This window comes from Arachis hypogaea, chromosome 14 (genome assembly GCF_003086295.3).
Source record: "Arachis hypogaea cultivar Tifrunner chromosome 14, arahy.Tifrunner.gnm2.J5K5, whole genome shotgun sequence".
Taxonomy (NCBI): Eukaryota; Viridiplantae; Streptophyta; class Magnoliopsida; order Fabales; family Fabaceae; genus Arachis; species Arachis hypogaea.
In genome coordinates this window covers 137,280,110-137,286,994 of record NC_092049.1, presented here as the reverse complement: position 1 = coordinate 137,286,994, position 6,885 = coordinate 137,280,110, and positions in this window count along the sequence as shown.

The window sequence follows — 6,885 nt, the reverse complement described above, 5'->3', positions numbered from 1 at the left end:
AATTAAGTGCGACACATTCATTAGATTACTTTGCAAATTTTTAAAAGCTTGGACTTGAAATAATGTTAGGCAAGTTTCCTTCAAATTAAAGTAACTAAATTACGGAACTAATGCGCGCATGCATTATTAGTATGAGAATGAAGTTGTGGCAACGCTTATGGAAGTGCCTTAGAAAACTAATTAACCCTTTTTTGTTCTCTTTTTGGGCTATTATGATTATTGTTCATCATGCATGCGCCCCAACAGTCTTGGAACTTCCAACTTCTTAACAGATTTTGATTTTTTTTTTAAAATTATTTCTAGAAGGTCATCATTACCATATTTAGGGCCAGTTTGGCTAAATTTTTTAAATAAGTTCTTTTAAAAAAGGAGCTTAAAATATAAGGACTTTTATTAATAAACTTTTAAATAAGTTATTTTGAGTTTTGAGAGTTATTATTGAAGTCTTTGTTTTAAAGTTGTGCATTAAATAAGAGTGATAAAATAGCTTTTGAAAATTGGAGAAATCACATTTTTTAACTTCTTCAAAAGCTCTTAAATAACTTTTTGAAAAGTTAAAAATTTATCTAAAAAATTGTACCAAACACATTAATATAACTTTCTATAAGTCAAAAGTTGAAAAAAGTAATTTTTTGGTGTTTCCCAAACGGATCCTTAGCCACTTTTTAGCGTAGAACAAAAAATTGTCTGTAAATATAATTTAATACCATATTATATATTATAAATTTAGTATAAAACAATTTTATTCGTATATTTAATTATATAATTTTAAGTTAATAAAAATAAATATTTTTTATATTCATTACGATAATAGTTCTCAAAATAAATAGGTACAATTGAATAACTGTCTAAAATATTTTATATTATTAATATATTAAAATTAAATTATTATAATATTTGGCACTTGGAACAAGGATGAAAGAGAATTTGAACCATGGCTACAAAAAAGTTCTTATCTTCTTAAAAGGAATAATATATTATTGTTTTTTATTTTTACATATTTTAAATATAAATAAATAATTTAAAATAAAAAAATACTTAATGTTACTGATTTATCCACAAGTTTTTTTTTTTTTTTTTTGGGTCGGTCAATTTATCCACACAAGTCTTATGGTATCATTATTGCAAGGTCTGTTCTTCTTTCTGCACTAGAACGTGCACTGGTAATAAATAAGCATAGTAGCATCTAATGTTGGTGCGTGTGATTTTACCACGTTAAAAACGAAGACATGATTTTAATATTGGCTGTTTGAATATAATAGAAAAATAATGAGATCAATGATTCATTCTTCTTGTTATTTTTGTTACTTAGATTATTTTTTTAATTAATAATAGATATAAGTTTATTTATTATATTTTTTAATGACAAATATATAAAAAATATATAATATATAAGATATAATAACTCAACAAATAAAAAAGCAGGAGTATTTCATCTTAGATGAGTGGCCATGCCACTATAACGTTGAAAAATCGAAAGGGAATACTAATTCCAACCTTCATTGTTTATGAAGAAAGAACTCACTCAGCAAGGGAAGTGAAAAAAAAAACTTCAAAAAGAATGGTAGTTTACAAACAGAATGAAGCTTTGCAATGGCATTTATATAAAAAAAAAATCTAGGTAACAATTTTTTTAATTTTTAAATCATCATTTGATTTTAAAATTTTTTATTTATCTAATATTAAATTATTTTTTAAATTAATAAAAATAAAATTTTAAAGTTTGTAGTCATAAAATTTTTGATATTATGTTAAAAAACTATTTATTTTAACAATTTAAACAATCAAGTAATTAAGACAAATGAATAATTATGTTATTTTATTTTTTTGTTTCTATGGTAATTTTTAGCCGAACACATTAAGAATTAATATTTGTCATGAATTGAAACTTCATTCAAAAGTTGTTGCATATACAATAAAATTCAATTTTTAATATTTGTTTAATCGAATGAATGAATTAATTATTTGACCAACTTATATGAATTTATGATATTTTTAATTTGACATGTGTAGTCTTTGATATAATAATATATAAACTCTTACCATTTTAACTTTTTTATTATTATTAAACAGCTAAGATTTATCGAACCTCTCACAAAAATTATAATAATTCTCTAATTGTGCTCCATATATATAAGGGATGAAAATTCAATGCATAAATCCATTAATTTATGGACAAACTGAAAAAAAAAAGTGAATAATTAAACAATACAATTTTTTAGATTTTAAATATGTAACTTTGAAGGTTTAATTATATTTATTTATTTTTATTATTTCCTAACAGAACTAAAAGCACAACAGACAATATATATAGCTAATGATTTATAACTCAAATGGCATAGTCTCTCCATACTCAATTAAGAGGTTGCGGGTTCGAATCTCCTATTTTTGATAAAAAAAAAAAACAGACAATATATATGAGAGATGATTTATCATCTTAATATATTTTTAAAGAGGAATGCTAAGGGGCCAGCAACTTTTGTGATTTGTAGCCATCAAATAATCATCAATAATAGTTTTAATAGTGTGAAATTTCATCAAATGACTCACTTTTCTTTGTTGGTTCTGGCTCTCTAGACTTTTCCATTTTTAAAACACACACATCTTCTTGATTGTATAATAATCTCCATCACCTATAAAAACCTGTTTTCCTAATAAACAGCAACTAGTACCCTTAACCTATCATCTCTACTAATAATAGCCGATGGACCAATTAATTATTGTATAATAATAAACTTGATAGAAACATCTTCCAAATAAAATAGACATGTTTATATTGCTATCCTTTTTTTCTTTTGTTATTTCCCTGTGGTACAGGTCTAAATATAAGCTCTTGATATTATCAATAGGATAAGGTGTATGTTAGGAGATAAAATATTGAATTTTTATTACCTAGTTAGTATTAAGTAATTGAGTAGTACAATTTAGTACACAAACATGTTTGTTGAAGAATTAGTGAACATATAATAAAAAAATACAATTGCCGGTTGTTGGCTTTTTTTTTTTAATGCGAAGAATCTAAGATATAAGAAAGCAGAAGAGGCAATGAATGAAGTTGAAATTAAAAGAGACGAAGAAATTAAGCTAAACTCAAAAGGTAAGAGATATTTTATACTTATAAATTATTTTTAAAAGTTTTTTTTTTTGAGATTTGTTATACAAATTTTTATGTCCAAAAATAATCAATGAGACGTGAACATTTATAAATGAACGATAGATCTAATAATATTAATTTGTATTAAAGATATAATTATTTATATTGTTTTTTTCTGTCAAAATAAATTAAAAAAAATTAAAGTTTATGATATAGTATTAAAATTTTGTGTCCGAAAAATATAATTTAATTCTTGATAAATCCTAAAAGAGAAAAAAATATGATAAAACAAATACAAAAAATTAAACTAATCTAAAAAAGTTTTTTTGTTTAATTTTTTTTTCATCAGTTTAAGTTTTTTAAAAAAATAGATATGTATATTATATTAAAATTAAAATTAAATAAATTTAATTTAAATTTTATTAAAAAATAAAAATGTGTTATATTTGTAAATTATATCCTTAAAAAAATGTAAGATTTTTATGATAATGTAGATTAGAATGAGGTCCCAGAAAACAGGACGTTGAGGGGTGGTTGCAAGGGTGCACGTGATTTTGCTTCTTAAAAGCATGGAATTCTCTCAATCTCAATCTATGCTTTTTCCCCTACATTATATGACTAACATGCCACGTGTCATGTCGTGTGCACCAGGAAATTTTGCATGTGATCATAGCTTAGGGCATTGTTGGCCATACCTCACGCACTTCTGTCTCTAATCTCTATTAAGGATCAACTTCAACAATTATTTATATATACATAGAAATATAGAATAATACAAGTCTAAGCTCTTCAGATTTAGAATAATGATAAATACGATTCTTTTTCTTTTAATAAATTTCATAAAACATTAAAACTCAAATCCATATTAATGTTATAGATAAAGTTTGATTATGTTATTAATGATTAATTACTTGTATTGGGTACATATATTATATACAAATATATGGAAATTGATGTAGTAGAAAATGGTATTATCATATAAGAGTAAGGTTAGATAACTATTTTTTTTAAATTAATATTAACTAATTTTTTATACTTTTTTTATTATATAAATAATTTTTTTTATAACCAACTCTAATTAAATTGGTTTAATAATTTATAAGTACAACAAAAATTATCCATACAAACATATGTGTGAGATCACACAGACGTTTTATCTTATTCTTTTGCTAATATTGTTCCTCTATCTTTCTTTTCTTCATATTATTTTGCTAATATTATTTTCTTCATATTATTTTACTATAAAATAATTTATGTATCTTCTTATACTTCTCTTTAAAAATAAAAAATTTTATTAAACAAATCAGCTTTTGAGTTAGATTGTATAAAAATAGAACAAAACAAGCATAGAAGAAAAAAAATAAAAATTTTAGTTAAAAAATACATAAATTATTTTGAACTATGCAAATTTTTTTCTTCTTTTTTTCTTTTTCAATACGTTTCTTTTTCTATTTTCATATTTTATTATTGATACAAAATTATTTATGTATCTTCATATACTTTTTTTAAATAGAGGATTTTATTTAAATAAAATAAATTTTAAGTTGAACTATACAAAAATATGTCAAAAAATATTATAGAAGAAAAACAAAAATTTTATTTAAAAAACACACAAATTATTTTAAAATGTGCATATATTTTCTCTTTTTTTTTTCTCTCAAAACATTTTTCTTTTTCATCAGTTTTGTTTTTTTCTTTTTTTGAAAGAAGAATCAAGCTCAACACATATAGTGGAGCATACATAGATACATTACATGAAATTTAGCAACTTCTATGTCATCTCCGCATAGCCATCAACAACACGAGTTCATTTTTGCACCACTCTCTAGAGCAACAAAACGACCTTGTCACACAGTCTACCACATCTGTTGTCTTATTCTAGAAGATAAGTTCATTTCTACACAACCAGATATTCCATATAATTGAGAAGAACCCAACTAACCATGTTTTTCGCATGTCTTTTCTCAAAGGCATGGTCCTCCAGCTCTCAAAGAGTTCTTTTATGGAATTTGGGATGCTCCAAACACGACCCACATGATTAATCCATGCACACCACACCTGCCAATCATACTCACACGTAACAAATAGATGTCGTACAGATTCAATTTCCTTGCTACACATAGCGCAGACATTATCACTTGGTTCAATGATACCCAATCTGCTTAGCCGATCATTTTTATTGATTCGACCTACAAGGACAAACTAAGTAAATAACTCTATCCGAGGGGAACCAGTCCTTTCCAGATTTCATTTGTGAACTTATAATTAAAGATATCGTCAAAACCTGCACAAATGAGTTAGTACTATAAATGTCTCCCTTATCAAATTTTCACACCACCCTATCTTGTGTGTCAGCTATAAATCTCACAACTTACAAGATATCAAGCATTTGGTCCAAACTGTCAGCCTCCCATCAGTTTTGTTATTATTGCAAAATTGGTGTGTTTCTCTTAAAAATAGAGAGGATTTCATTCAAATAAATTAATTTTTAATTATACAAAAACATAACAAATAAATATAAAACAACAAAAATATTAAAATTTTAGTTGAAAAATATAGAAATTCTTTTGAAAATGTACATGTTTTTTATTTGATTGATATAGAATAATAATACAAAAATTTGAGTCAAAAGATACAAAAATGTTAATTGAATAACACAATTATTTTAAACTATACAAATTTTATAAGAATATTTTAAACGAAACATTTTAAATTTTATAGGAACCTAATAAATTAAAAATGATATTTACATATATAAATGAAAATAAAAATTACAAATTTAATTAACAAGAATAATAAAAATCGAAAAACTTATTTGAAATTTCAATGTTTGCAAGTTTCTATATAAGAATCCAAACATACTATAAATCAGTAAATTGCGTGTGACACCTTTATTAATGCAAGAAATTCTTAAGTGTTTCGAGAATATAGTGTTTGTTTTGGTGGCATTATTTTGATAAAAAAAAGATTTTTTTAATGAATTTTTTTTTTATTTTATAGCGTGTTTAGCAAATTTCTAATAGTAAAAGTAAAAGTATTAGAAAAGTTAAAAAAAAGAACATCTTTTTTGAGAAGCTGTAATTTACATCTTTTTTTAAAAGATTTTTTTTTCTTTAAAAAAAAGATATTTTTTATATAATAAATAAACAAAAAAAAGTACTTTTATATCGTTATACCCAAATATAATTGTTAAATAAAAAGATTTTTTTGAATAAAATATTCAAACATAAAATTACTTTTACTTTTTCATAAAATCTTTTAAAAAAAATAATTAAAAAACAGTGAAGCTCACCCTAACGAAGCGTAAGCCATCAATCAGTGTTGTCTTGATCAATTAATTGTCTTTCTTAACGACATTATAAGTCTATTATTATTATCTTTTAATTTAATTTTTAATAAATTAATAAAATAAAAATTAATCTAAAATTGGCAAAATAAATAGTGATACACAACAAAATTTCCTTTAATGCTGATATGCCTCCGCGACTCAAGTAATCTGCATTTTTTTCCCTCATAAAAAGTAACATATTCATATATGAAATATGATAGCTACTAATAAACTTTCCTGATTTGATTGTTTGAATCAACCCATACATCATGTTCTACCGACCAAACCTTGCTACCTATAAAAAAAACTACTATATATATGGTATAAATCTAGAAGTTTAAATTTATATGTTAACTTCAGTTAGTCGAGTGGTAAGTTCATTCGTCCATTTAAGTGTCGAAAATTTGAATTTTACTTTGTGCACACAATAATATGCATTGGTTAGCGATAAATCTTTAAATGG